Below are 15,778 nucleotides of genomic sequence, written 5' to 3' on the forward strand. Positions count from 1 at the left end.
CTGGACCAACAGCCTTTCCGTTCTTCATCCTCTTCATAGCTATCCTTACTTCCTCCTTGCTAATCCACTGCACTTCATGATTCACTATCCACACATCATCCAACTTTCTCTTCCTGTCATTCTCTTCATTCATCAGCCCCTCAAAGTACTCTTTCCATCTGCTCAACATACTTTCCTAGCTTGTGAGTATGTTTCCCTCATTATCCTTTATCGCCCTTACCTGCTGCACATCTTTACTAGCTCAGTCCCTCTGTCTAGCCAATCGGCACAGGTCCTTTTCTCCCTCCTTAGTGTCCAACCTTTTATACAACTCGTCATATGCCTTATCCTTAGCCTTTGCCACCTCTCTCTTTGCCATGCACCTCATCTCCTTATACTCTTGTCTACTTTCTTCATCTCTTTGACAATCCCACTTCTTCTTCACCAACCTCTTTCTCTGTATACTCTCCTGTACTTCTTCATTCCATCACCAGGTCTCCTTGTCCTCCTTCCTCTTTCCAGATGTTACACCAAGCACCTTTCTAGCCATCTCTCTTACTAGCTCTGCTGTAGTTACCCAGCTATTCGGTAACTCTTCACTGTCACCCAGTGCCTGTCTTAACTCTTCCCTGAACATCACCTCACAATTACCATTGATGGATTTAATAATAATGACCTGAGAAAACTTCAGCAAGAACTTCCAATACCATCATATTTATTATTTACTAGGTTGTATAGATATGGTAAGATTCCTCAAGACTGGAGACATGCACTGGTTAAACCTGTCTTTAAGGGAAAGGGGAGTAGGACAAACCCAGAGACATACAGAACCTTACGTTTACTTTCATGTTGTGGAAAAATAATAGAGAAGGTAATATTGGATAAGTTATTGTCAGAAATGGAATGGCTAGGACTCGAAACCATATAGCACCATGTATATATTGAAAATAGATCTGTTACCATGTGTAACACAATGTTCTATAACAATATCATAACAACCATGAATGAAAAATTGTACTGCAATGAAATTTATATAGATTTAACTTCAGCATATGGCATGGTCATACACAAAACACTGATCAATAAATTAGAAAATCTAGATATTGATGTATTCTTGATAAGATGGATAGCTGCAAGGCTTACAAATAGGACATGGAAAGTATCATACAGCAATTGGACAGGTGAAATGCAGTGTTACAGTCAGGCTGTCCCACAGGGCTCCATCCTAGGCCCATTCTTGTTTAGTCTGTATCCTTCAGATCTATCTTTTTCATTTTAGGTGTTCTACAGTCTGTAGGCAGATGACTTGAAATTGGGTAAATTGATTACATGTGATACAGATAGTCTGCAAATAACTTGCACAGGAGAATAATATGCTGATAAATATATCAAACAGTAAGCATATGACATATGAAAGACATTAATTAAAAGGTGAATACAGCACATGGTGATTGAAACTATAGATTCATTTAAGAATCTGGGTGTATGGGCAGATACTACTTTGAGTTTCTCTAACCATATCTACCAACTGGTTAGTAACAGTCACAGAACTATAGGATGTGTAAAAAGATTTATAAAGTCTAAGAAATGATGAAGTCATTGTTTGTTAGTTACATTAGACCCAAACCTGAGTATGGAATAAAAATATGGAAACCTTATAAGAGAACAAGCATGAGTAAACCGGAAAGAGTATATCAGAAATGTACCAAGAGCATACATGGATGTGAAAACTGAAGTGATTATGAAAGTTGAAAATATTTGAACTTGTACAGTGTCTCATATAGATATTTAAGAGGATACTTTACTCAGGTATAGAGGGCATTTAGAGACATCTACCTGTGGGGATGTTTGGGGTTATCAAAAAGTAGAAGAGAATCATCAGATAACCTGTGTAGAAGATTCTACAGGATTGAGAAGTGTACTAACTGGTTCCCTGAGAGGTGGCTGATGCATGAAATTGGCTACCAAATTACATTAAAGCAAACAATAGTTCAGATATTTTTAAGAAGAGCCAGGACACTTATTATGGGAAAAACTATTTTGCTATAGTGGCAGGCTAGAAGGGCATTAATCCCTGTGCTTGAAATATTTGTATGTATGTATATAGGAGAGAGCACAAAAGGGCCACCTACTGAATCAAGGTTGCAGTAAACACTCACAGGAATCCAGATGCAGAAAAGAAGAAAACCATGACCACCACTGCTTTAAAATGTAATGAATAATAAAACGCTTTCATGGTTATTAGCACCAGTTCATCAGACCAAGAAAAATAATACACAAAACTTTAAATAACAAATTCTAGCCCATAAGAGTTAATCAGAATCAGCAAATACACCAATCACAGTATAAGTAAATGTACTTTCAAATAACCATTCCAATAGGCTATTCAAGTGGGATAAAGAAGTCCTATAGCTATACACCTAAGCCAATAAGAGCCTGAAGTTAAAATATGTGTATTCATGTGAACTAACCAATCAAGCCCTCGACTGTGGTCTGTCCACTAGAATTCAAACAATCCAAGTATATTGCTATTACATCTATTAGAAACACCAACTGAAATAAAAAGAAGTATACTTGCATAAACTGCAAATCTATCTAAGCTGATCCCTTACGTTAAAGTAAGATGCTCTTAGCCTATCACATACATTCCCATAAAAAATGCAGTTATCAAAATGAATAAAAAATAAAAAAATAAAGAGTAGAGAATAGGCTATACACAAAAACTATACATCTTATAACACTACCTAAATGGAGCATTCTGTACCACTAACCAAAAAAAAAAAACATGCAAAAAGCTTAAATAAAAAGGGAAGTAGAACATGGTCAACAAATACACCAAAAGATGCCAATATTAACCTAAAATGAAAACATATATTCACATACATGTGCTCTAAACTAGCCAAACAAGCCTTTGTAAGTGGTCCTGTCACTAAAATCCAAACAATACAAATATATTACTAATTCAGACATCAGCTGAAAAATTGCACTTACTATGTATCTAAGCCAATCCAATTGTCTCAGATGTGTATAGGACTTCTTTATATTACCTGAACAGCCTTTTAAATAGAGATAAATGTAAGGAATTGGTAGTGTGAATGATTTAAGAGTTACTGGAGAAGGTAGAAATTTCTCCAGAAGCGATATCTAGAAAGTCGAGTTAAAAACATGGTAGATATAAAAAAAAAGGACTATGGGAAAGAAATAGTAGGAATTATTTAGAAGGCTTGACAGAGGTTATAGTATCGTGGAATAAGGGGAATCTCACAGAACAAGAAAAGGAACAACTGCAAAGTGCTACAGGGAAAATAAGGGATGATTTTGATAACATTCGTGTGTTTAGGGCTCCCCTATACATGCTTGATGTAAAATTGCTTGAGCATCAGTAGCATGCAGGAGAAAAGATGGAAGGCATAAAGCCGAATGTTGTTTCCAATAGGAAATAATTTCTGATGTACTTTCTAAGTGTGCTCTGGCAAAGATTTACTTGTTTTTGGAGATTTCTCCCTTGTTCAAGTTAGTACAACCATGGAGTTGAAATGTGTACATTTGGAGGACTGGGGCCTGCCCCTAATTTTGGGGTGCAGGGGAGCTTGTTCCCCTGCAAAAAAAAAAAAGAATTGAAACATGTTTTTGCCCTTGCCAGAAGGTTTAGGAGTTTTGCTTGCAAGTGTTTGCATAGGTATTTTTATACCCCAGGCAGACTTCAGAGAGTGTTTCCTCAGGTATAGCAAATGCTGGAAGCATAAGGGAAAAGGGAGAGGTAACTGTGAACAGGGTTTTTGGAAATATAAAAAGTAGGCAGATTTTCAAAACTCACTACAAAGCACTTTGTGAGAAATGTTGGGGAAGCAAATAGTTGTAACAAAGGAAATTATTTTTTTTTGAGCTGAGGCACAGAATCTGAATTTCAGAGGTGTAGTAAGGTCTTACTAAGTTTAATGCTACAGGCTGCCAAAATGCAATTAGTAGAAAATAGAGATCAAAATCTAAACCAGCCTTAACTAAAGTACTGAATATTGTAAAGGAAATAAAAGAATTTGAGATCAGAATGGGATCTTTACAAAAGGGAAGAAGCAAATTAAACAGAAATAAATAAAATTTGTGAGAACAGTACATGCAGAATAACGTTTACGAAGAGGAGCAAGGTTTAAGTCAAGGCAGGAACTGGGAAATTTACAGAACACTGGAGTGAATGATAACTATTAAAATGTATACTGCATGAAATATCACCGTGGATTGTTTTCTTTTCTATTAATATATATCAACTTATGTCACTGTTACAACTGTGATTCAGTAATGATGTATAAAACGATTTTAACCCAAATGTATTAGACTGCAAACAATTTTTGGATTTGACTTGTGTCATTGCAACTTGACTTGGAGGATTGGGGGGCAGAGATTCCTACTACACAGTTAATTGTTTCACATAACACTGACATAGTATGATTCCTCTTAAAACAGCGATGTGACAATGTGCATGCCTCAAGATGCAACCTTTGTGTATGCAAATTGAAAATCAATGTTGCACTCTGCTACACAAATATGCCATCATAAAGACAGTACAACACTGGGGAAAGGATATTGCCCAACCCTGGTATAACAATGATCTCACACCACTGTTGATTAGCTGACTTGTTGAGTAAACAGTACCGGCAGGAATGTCATCTAAAGAAATGCTTAATCTATGTTACAGGACCACCCCCCAGACACACATTCACAGAAGCAAAATATGTTATTTAAATACACTCAATCTCTGTATGTTTGTCACTGTCTCTCTCTCTCTCTCACTATATATATATATATATATATATATATATATATATATATATATATGGATCATCTTCAGTTGGCCGACATGCCGATTCACCGACACGCGGAAGAGGAATGCGAACGGACCGACAACGCAGTTGACCGACACGCTGGAATCCCGACAGCCGGAAGACCGACAAGGGGAATGTGTAAGCGCGACTTGGTAAGTATGCGATAGTGAGGGATTTAGGATTAGGGAGCGGACAGGTAAGTGTGCAATAGTGAGGGATGTAGGGTTAGGGTGTGTGAAAGGTGAGTGTGCGGTAGTGTCGGAGTTAGGGTTTGGGTAATGTAAGTGTGTGTTAGTGACGGGTTTATGTTTTAAGGTGGATTAAGTGAGTTAGGGTTAGGGTGCAGGTAGGGTGAGTGTGCGGTAGTGTCGGACCTTGGGGTTAGAGGTGGGTAAGTGAGTTAGGGTTAGGGTGCAGGTAGGGTAAGTGTGCGGTAGTGTCGGACCTTGGGGTTAGGGGTGGGTAAGTGAGTTAGGGTTAGGGTGCAGGTAGGGTAAGTGTGCAGTAGTGTTGGACCTTAGGGTTAGGGTTTGGGTTAGGGCTAGTGGATATGTCATGTAGTGTACTGTGTTGTTTACATGTAGTGTGTCGGTGTAATGGTGTTCGGTGTTTTGCGTTGTCGGTATTTTTTGTTGTCGGTCTTTTGGTGTCGGTGATTTGTGTTTCGCGGTTTGGCGTTTGATAAATCGAAGGTGATCCATATATATATATATATATATATATATATATATATATGTATACAATTAATAATTTCTTGCCTCTTTTGCCTAAACCTTATACTACTATTATCACTATACTGTCCCCAAACTTTTCTGTCTCCCTTTTGCTTCTTCCCTATCCATACCCCACACTTTACTAATAAACATATAAGTTTCTATCTCCTGCTTTCTCTCGTCTGTAATTCCCCTCCTTTCTCAACCCTGTACTATAAGATATGTAACTAAGTACATTATAATAAACAAAACATATTTAACTATTAAGCAGAATCATACTGATCTGAATCATAAACTGTAAAGACCACTTGTCTCATGTATATAATTGTCTTAGTAATATGTAATGGCTGTAATTAATGTGCAAGTATGTTTAATCTAATATATGTAAAAATGACGTGCTATCCATTATTGTATATTCTTTCGTGTATGTGTAATAAGCTAATGTAATATGCTAATTGTCTCTCGAGCTTTTCTCCCCGAGCCTCCATCGAAAATGGGCACACACCCAGTCGGAAGTCAAATAAATAAATAACATACACATATTATATATATATATATATATATATATATATATATATATATATATATATATATTTATATATATATATATATGTGTGTGTGTGTGTGTCTATATTTAGTTATGTGTGTGTGTGTGTGTGTGTGTGTGTGTGTGTGTGTGTGTGTGTGTGTGTGTGTGTGTGTGTGTGTGTGTGTATGTGTGTGTGTGTGTGTGCATATACATATATACTCAATGTTAACATAAGTTACAATATATATATACATATATATATATATATATGTGTGTGTGTGTGTGTATGCAAATGTCTATATAGCGAAAGTAACACAGAACACATACAATGAAACTCTGATCTGATGTTGTTCAGTTATGACATTCCCTACAAGATGACATCCAAGCAGAATACAGAAGGAATCCCAGAAAGCAACACTACATTCTGCATGGTGCATTAGTAGTGGACTGGGGCACTCATTATATTCTGTCATGTCACAGTGAAAAGTGATACTCTGAAGAGTCTTTTCTGTTATAACAGTATACAACCAAAAAATGTATATCAGCTTTCCATTCAGGAGCACATCACGCCTATACTAGGGATACTAGAGGTCATACAAACCCCAGCAATGAACAAGCTGCATTACCAGTAACATCCTTCCCATGATTTTTTTAAGTATAAGGAGGCACAATTCCTCTTCTAACATTGCTCAGTCCACCAATGAATCCTTGAACACACTTGAGGACTACGCACTTGATAAATCTGCACAGCTGACAACACCATTCAGTTGAACATTTTTGTATGGCTATCAAAAACATGGTCTGCAGCTAAAAGGAAGGCACCCCAAGTATGTCTATGAAACATTAAAGCATTACAAAAGCATTCACATTCACTGTATGACGACCACTACACCTTGCCACCAAGTTCCTTCTGTTTGATGATATCTGGTAGTAATCTGTGGGGTATGAATGTCAACAGAGAGGGATGAATACACACACACACACACACACACACACACACACACACACACACACACACACACACACACACACACACACACATATATATTACACAAGTATATAATTATATAAATACCCCCGCCACACAACCAAATAATGAGAAACTTACCACAGTGGTGTGCCAACATGCAAGACCTGAGCTGATTTAGGTTGCCAGATGTTTATGGTCCAGTAAAAACTAATCAGACGTCAAAGAGATTTAGATTTCTTGATTAGAATGCACTGTGTACGATGTAACTGATCGTTCCTGCAAAAAGAAAAAAAAAAATGCATGCAGAGTAGTGACTAATCATGGCTGCTACAATCACTTCCATTGTATGTATCTGTTAATTTACTTAAGCAATTGCAATAACCAAGAAACTTCACAATTCATATGGAAGAACAACAGGCTACAGCAAAAAGTTGTGGGATTGAGTGGTTTAACTGTAGTGTCACAGAAGAACATAGACAAGGATTTTGAACAACGGTGATTTGGAAGAATCACGGGGAGTCTGTTTTCTTTACACTGATATGTAGCATTTATTACAAGAATTTGCAACACAAAATTGCACAGACATACATTTGATTGTTTTTCATTTTAGTCATCTCCAAAAGTCTGATAGCATGCAGTGTGCTGACTTAGAAGAGACTGAATGATGTCATGGGAGAAGCCCCGATGGAGGAAGAGAAGAATAATATTCTGTTGAAGAAGAGAAGACATGAGGCCACGGTTATTTCAAATACCTTGTAGTGCATGGAGTGCCATGATTATGCTCCAAAATGGAAAAAATATAAACCTGTTACACTCTTCCATAGCTTGAGACCTGACCGTAATGGCACTTTCAAAGGTGTATAATAACCCCCCCCCCCCCAAGCACTGTTACAGTCAGGTATAAGGGAAGAGCCATTCCTTCACTCTCAATAGTCCCTGCAAGTTTATAGATGTCAGTCTGCAAACAACTTATTTAAATTAGGAGAGTATTTAAAACTGTCCTTGATTGTTTTCCTTACTTGCTGTCTATGTGACAGCACTCACTAAGTGTTTTACTGGTTTTCAAAGCCAGTAAAACATTTCATTAGTATATGGAGTTGATAAAGCTCCATGCACTAAAATGAATTATAATTGGGTCTCACCGATCATAACCTGTTATTATCTGCTCTTGACATGGATGACGGATTCACCTTGAAAGCATGTCTCGAATACATAATAACATGGTTACAATCGGAGACCTGATCCTAACCATCCATTTCGTCATCTGAGTGTTAATTGCATCTTATATAGTCTAGACAATGAGGGCATGTAGGTTGCAGTGAAACTGAGCAAGTCTAGAAGAATTGCCAAGGCAGTAGTGCCTACGTATAACCATACCTCTCAAACTCTCAGTGCAGGAATTCTGTACCATGACAAAAATAATGGGGGTAAAAGTCTAAAATCAGGGATAGATTTTAAATAACCCGCTTATAACAGGTTTTGCATTGTCTGGCATTTGGAACAGAGGGTTACGTCTGTGATCTGCATTTACCCTAGTACAAGGGTACAAGGTTTGATTCCTTCAGCCCTCATTCAACTACTGTGCTATCTTGAGCAAGTCACTTCACTTATTCCCCCGAAAGATATTGTGTCTTGTGGGCCTACCAGTTTAACAAATGAGTATAGTTGTTAGCATTTTCTAACGGTTATGATGTCTGAAACTCAAATGTTTGACTATATTTAGTGACTTCAAACATCAATGACTTGCCAGAACCACTAAAGTTATAAGGAACAGAACAAAAATATGTGACAAAAATCTGGACATTCTGAGAAATTCCTGACAGTTGAACAGTACGAGTGCAAGCTAATCAAAAAAAAGTATATTGTTTGGGGTTAGATAGTACCATGAAAAAGAATCAGGCCTGGAAGTAGTAAAAGATCCACGGTTAGGAAATCAGTATGAGAAAGAGGAATGAAGTTCTGAGGAGTTTGTACTTTGAAGGTAGAGGTATCTAAAATAGAAAACATTAATTTATACGTCTTGGGTACAGACTGTTGGTGAGAGCCAAACTGGAATAATGCACACAATTTTGCAGAGCCCCTCTGCAAAAAGACAAGTAAGGTATACACAGAGAAAGGTATGAGAAATCATGTAGATTCAACATCAATATTCCAAGGAAATTAAGACTCTCCAAGAAGCTCCAGAAGAAGGGATGCTGAAAATAAGGAAGTACAATATGAAGCTGGAGAAAGGTTCAGTATGTTCCATTAACTTGCATCTGGTCAAAAATTTAGCCAGACAAAACCAAGTGACTGAAGCTTCAATCAAATTTTTGTAGCCCTCAAAGTCTTTACTTACACAAGCTAATTTGATTGTTCCACAGTTGTGAAGAAATTTGAAACCCCCCAACATTTTCAATCATAACTAGCACACTGACAGAAACCATATTTGTAACCAAGTACTAGGCTATCTGTCCTTTTGGGCCATTTAAAATGTATCCAGTTTCCCTCAAAGGTGAGAATTAAACCCTGTACCTTGTGTTTTGTGAGGTAAATATCTTAACCATTAAGGCAACCTGCAATGCTTTTAAGGTGAGAACCAAACCCTGTACTTTTTGTCTGTAAGGTAAACACCTTAACCATTACACCAACTCCCAACTGGCAATGATTTTTAATAACAAGTACCAATTGATAAGTTGCAGCTCATGAAAATGCACTCAGTGAATAAATGATAGGCTTACAGGATCACACTTGAACAAAGACAGGGAAGACCTGGAAAAAACATGGCTCAGAAGTAATACTCACAAGTTATTTTATCAGAGAGGGCTGTAGCTGTATGGACTATTGTTTCTTATAAAGATGCATAATACACATAATCAAAAACGCAAGAAGAATTCAAGACATCACTGGACAAACTTATGGCAGTTTAAGGACAGAAGCAAAAATTAGAAGCTAGGACAGTAGTTAATAAGAAACTACCACTTACCCACTGTCATCTAAAGAGCAAAAGGGCAGACCGAGCAGGATAAATGATGTGTGTGTTTGATAACAACATATATGTACTTGGATGTACGAAACGTGGACTATATTATGTATTTATTTATGGACAATGACCAGGTAGCTATTTCATAATGGAGACTGGGAATGACACATTAAACAAAGAAATTAAGAATGCCATCTAATACAATGTTCCTTTATACAAAATGTGCACATATACAGTGATGGGGTGGGAGGTTGGCATAATGGTTAAGTTGTTTACCTTGCAGACAAAAGGTGCAAGGTTTGATTTTCACATGGGGTAATTGGCTAGACTTAAAATGGCCCATGAGGGCAGTTAGCGTAGCACTAACCTATGTTATAGCTTGGTATTATTGATATTATATATATATATATATATATATATATATATATATATATATATATATATATATATATATATATATATATATAAAATATAATATACATAAAGTGGTTCCCAGTGCACATCAGTTACAAAACTGAGTTGTGTTGTGGATGCTTGTTTTTATGTTGGGATTTCAATCTGCAGTGGTGGAAATTAAGTTATTCCACTTGATCACATCCTAGCCCAGCACAAGACAAAAAAAGTGGGAGCCCAAACATTGAGATGAGAGGAGATGGGACTCTTCAGTTTCCCAGTACTGCTGCTTGCCTTAACTAACTGACTGCTTATCTAACCCACAGTGAGTTTATCTGACTGAACTGCCTCCTGTGATACAGCACAGTAGTGTAACCTAATGAAAAACGTTCATGAGTTTTAAGGTTGTGTGCCCCCTCACTTGCTGCAGCTGCAATCTTTAATGTGAGTCTTGTGGTCTCGACACTGATGGAAGACAGTATAGCAACGTTAACTACAACTATAGCAACAGTAAACAGATCATACACTACAAACTGCTGTTTTAACAATTTACAAAATATACAGTTCATTCTCAGCACACAATATTCTGTTTTGTATAATGTCTCCACTAGAAATGATGACACACATCAGAACTGGCTGTATGACAGATGTTGTGCTCTTACTTTTGGCTTTACATGACTTGGACAAAAGGGAAAAGGTGAGTTTTCCCTGTTCCTGAGTTTGTGCAACTTCAGATTTGGTCTATAAAAAGGTAGCATGTAGGGTTTACTTGCCCTCCATCGGAGTGCAGGGAGGTATGCCATCCTTCAAAAAAATTGTTTAGTACTATTGTGCAGTATGTTCAGAGCTGCTACTGTGGAGTGTAATTTTTTTAAAGTGAAGATGTTTTAGCAGCAATTAATGGCATGTGGATTAAATAGGATGTGATTAATGGCTGTCATACTGACAGGTGATGCTTGAATTATTGAGCTTCAACTCACCAATGATCAGAGACCCTCCTTAGAAAATCATTGTTGGTGAGTTGTGCCAATAATCATTTCCTTTTTTGGTGGAGTTTCCCCCTTTTTGAATTGCTGTAGCTGTGGAATTGGTATATGTAAGTTTGTGGGGTGTAAGGGGCTTGCTCCCCCACATCATGGGGTGCAGGCGTGTGTTCCCCCTTGCAAAAACACTTTAAAAATGCTGTTTGGCAAGATATTTTTGGCAAATGTAGTTTGGAGATTCCAATCCTCAGTACATTCACTTTTGTAGTAAATCCCTGGTAAAGTTGTAAAGTTCACAAACAGGAGACTTCTGTAGAAATTCATTTTTCCTCTTTTGTTTGTCAAAACAAAAAAGAAAAAAAGTACTTCTTTTCAAAACCAATTTCTGTGACGTATAATTCAGTCTGTGCTTTTTTTAATATAATGCTATAAAAATATATCCATATGTTCAAACTGAGGTCTACTTTCCATCATCAAATTTACACTTTACCGAAAGTTAAACCAATGAGATGAGTACTTCGAAACCGGACATCAATGAACCTTCACTTTGCCAAAGTTTATATGAACGCAACACCTGCCGCTGAACCCCCCCCCCACACATCCTGCAAATTATATATACCAACTCTGAGACCGCACTACAGTAAGGAAAAGGGTACATTTCTTGATCCTCACTGTACCATGATCTCCATTCAGAAGCACTGAGCACTGTGAGACATGTGTTTCATTGATGTAAACTTCAGCAAAGTGAAGGTTCAGAGATGTCCGGTTTAAAAGTACTCATCTCATTGGTTTAAATTTCAGTAAAGTGTAACTTTGATAATGCAAAAGGGGCCCACTAATTCATATATGAGTGAGTGTGTGTGTGTGTGTGTGTGTGTGTGTGTGTGTGTGTGTGTGTGTGTGTGTGTGTGTGTGTGTGTGTGTGTGTGTGCACGCGCACGTGTGTGTCAGAATCACTACACTGCCTTAGCATGAAGTGCTTTGCCATTTAACTTCAAGAATAATGCCTCTTTCTAATTTAGAATTATAAGTGAGAAAACAGTATTGATTTTGCATTAAACAACATACGTTTGCATTACTAATGCGCATTTATGTTAACTCCTTTTTTACAAATTTAGTGTCAGTTTATATTTAACTTAAATTTGTCACTACTAGTTGTAGTACAAATTCATAGCTGTAATGCAGGCTTAGAGGGAATTTTTTTACTTAATTAATGGATGACTGTATTACAATTGCAAATACATCTCCTGGGTCCCCCCCCCCCACAATTTGTCATGGAAGGGGGTAGCATGTATGGTGAATTGCAGTGACTAGGCTACAAGTGGTCTAGTCTATCAATTGCCTAATTATAATCTATGAACCTATGAAATAAGTCTTGATGATTAAATCAATTCTAGCATGCTAGAAAGTTAAACTGGTTTAATTTTCAGAAACCAGTTACAGGATTAGCTCATTCACCCTAGCAAATACCATATTCCTTCTCCAGAAGAGTTGAGATTTTGTGTAATTTCAAATGGTCCAACTGCATGATTTCTGCACCCCGTCACACTACCAGGTAGTAGAGTTATGAAATTTGCTAATAACTTCTGTGCTACATTCACAGCCCTGCAATATAAGTTTAGCATCATTCAGCATATTGTTCCAACAATGTTTCAAATGCAGTCTTGTAGCATGAGGTGCTGTTCATACAAAATCTGAATTATCTGAATATACTACATATGTCCATGCCCACCAACTATAATTCAAAGTCCTTGTAAAATTAAGTTTTTTTAACTGGTAAATCTGCCTTACATTAAACAATCACATTCTAGCTGGCTTAGTTCTAGATATGCTTGTCACCAGTCTTTCTTAAAAATAGTGAATGATTTCTGTTATCTATTTGTTAACCATTTAAGAAACCAAGGAGGCACAAACGTCTCTTCAGTAGTATTGCTGAACGATTGGTTAAATGGCTTGCTTAGTTATATTATATAAGCACAGGGATTTATTAAACCAAACACAGAGCCAAAGGATGAAACAGATTATCAGCTCATCATCTTAACATTCAGTTTTGAGATGCCATTCTGTTATGATTAATAAACTGCTATAAGTAACCACATTTATCACCACAATGAGAGAGGGAGTGCTATCAGCAAAGTGATGTGAACTATTAAACATTCACATTAAAACTGCTGAAAAATTTAAATATTATGACAGTTAAAATATTAAAATGTACCCTGTTTCTATCCTATGCCAAAAGCTGTATTTAACTCAAAAATGCTATCTATCATTTTTACTTTAAATAATGTATTTATGTGGTGGCAATGCATGTCTTATGTTACTAAGATGTATTTTAATGCATAATTTAAATATGCATTGTTAATAAAATAAAAAAGCTCCATTTATCAAAGCACGTGTGACTAACTGACCCCTGGGAATAATAACGTTTAACTGCTCTACAAATAACTCTTTGAAAATAATTTTAAACATTCATGAATGCCTACAGAATAATTAACACCCTATACTGTGACTTATAACCAGGTTCAAGGTCAAATCCACCTTCCCAGCTACAAATAAGCAATCAGTCAAATAGAAATCATGATACACTTGTATTAAATGAATGGGAGAACATTATGGAAATCCCATTGTGTTATTTTTATACACATATTTTACCTTGACATTTCAAATTTCTTGGCATTATTCCTTCAAAGCCTGTAGGGTAATTTTAGAGGTTTTGCTGGTGTGTGCCACGTGATGGCACTATTACTGTACATTTCATTTAAAATGCTTTCCATGGTTCTCGTTGCATGCTCTTAATCTTTGTGAGAATGCTGCACAACGATATTCTGTACTATAGAATTAAGTAGGGATTTGGCATGTGTGCTGCACAGAGTTTCTTTGCTTGGTTTTTGTTGTGGCACTTTACTTAGAGAAGTTGGTATACGGATCATTCCATTGACACACATGTACTGGTTAACATCTGAAAGGCATGAAATGTGCCTTTAGTGTTTCTTGAAAAACAATGAGGTTTGTGATCTGAGTTGTCATCATTTAAAAAAAAGAAAACGTCAGTTTACTACAATACCATCATATACATAGCTCATATGGAAATGGAAAAGTCAATTTTTTTGGCAGAGCATGACAGTCTGACAGAACAAACACATTCAAATATGTAATTTGTCTGGGGGATATAGTCAAGACACTTCTTAGTTAAAAATACCTTGAGGTACGCCTACGTCAAAGCCTATCTTACTCTAGTCATGCATCCGGTGTACTAGACTTGGGTTATTACGCTATATAGAGCCAACTCCAAACACTTGCAATAAAATGAGTTGCTAGCACTCTGCTTACACCAATATAATGACAGATAATTTATTTGTATTGTTTTTATATACTTTATTGATTAACTTTATTAATTCTTCTCAACCTGCAGAAATCAGAAGGTGGTATAAAGGGTCTGTGAAGGGAAACAAAATATGTTAAAAATCTGGACACATAATTAATAGAAATCAAAAGAGACACTTCAGCGAAAGTCGACAAATGTAGGAGCTGTTAACTTGTTAAACTGCTACTGCACTGAGTAAAATACATTACTACTGCACAAAAGTAAAGTTGAACGCTTTCATTCTTTAATTTCTTTGACAGAAATTCCTCAGAACTTAAGTGCAGTTCATATGTTTCATAGGTTCATAGGTAGGTACTAGACTATCGGCCCTAGACAAGCCCAGTACAAGCCCAGCCAAAAAGGTACCCTGGCTTTTGTCACCCAAGAAAATTATTTTCCTGTACCACTGTCGAGCAGAGCCACAGAAGTGATCCCCGGCATGAATTTCCTATTTCCCATCCAATCATCAAGATTTTTCTTGAAGAGTGCTAATGAGGAGCTTTGTTTGATATAGATAGGTAGTTTATTCCAGAGTATGGGAAGTCTCTGGGACAGGAATCTATCCCTCCGCCATGTTCTATTTATTGTGGTGACAAGGTTGAGGTCTCTAGAGCATGTAGCTCGGAGGGATTGGGATTTCTTTAAGTGGAGCATGTCCAACAACTCTGGGTTTGACATAGCTTTGTATGTTAGGCAGAGATCACCTCTGAGTCGGCGATATGTGACGGAGTAAAGCTGGAGATTTTTGAGACGGTCTGCGTAGGGCATCTGTCTGAGGTTGGTAATCCTCTTTGTGAGGTATTTCTGTGGCCTTTCCAGTTGTTGTAGATATCTTGTGAGGTACATACCAGGAGGGGCATTGTACTCTATAATGGGTCTAATGAATGATGAGTAGAGGGGAACAATGACCTCTTTTTTTCTGAATGAGAAACCTTTTGTGATGAGGTGTGCCACGTAGAAGGATTTCCTGACTACTGTGGCGATGTGATTATCAAAGGAGAGACTATTGTCCACCTGTGTCCCAAGGTCTCTTATCACACTTTCAGTGTTAAGTTTACTACCTCC

General features: G+C 37.1%; 1 protein-coding gene across 10 annotated transcripts in view; it reads right to left on the reverse strand.

Moving 5' to 3' along the window:
- FGR (FGR proto-oncogene, Src family tyrosine kinase) overlaps positions 1-15,778 on the reverse strand; it is a 2,305,304-nt gene that overhangs the window by 428,744 nt on the left and 1,860,782 nt on the right. For 9 of the 10 annotated variants that reach the window (XM_044084628.1, XM_044084584.1, XM_044084637.1 and 6 more), the window contains one exon: positions 7,150-7,287. The exons of the other annotated variant lie outside the window; for it this stretch is intronic. The gene's annotated coding sequence lies outside the window, so the exon portion shown is untranslated. The remainder of the gene's footprint in view (positions 1-7,149; positions 7,288-15,778) is intronic. 10 annotated transcript variants of the gene reach the window in all.

Source organism: Protopterus annectens, chromosome 1.part1 (genome assembly GCF_019279795.1).
Source record: "Protopterus annectens isolate FY-2018-M chromosome 1.part1, PAN1.0, whole genome shotgun sequence".
Taxonomy (NCBI): domain Eukaryota; kingdom Metazoa; phylum Chordata; order Ceratodontiformes; family Protopteridae; genus Protopterus; species Protopterus annectens.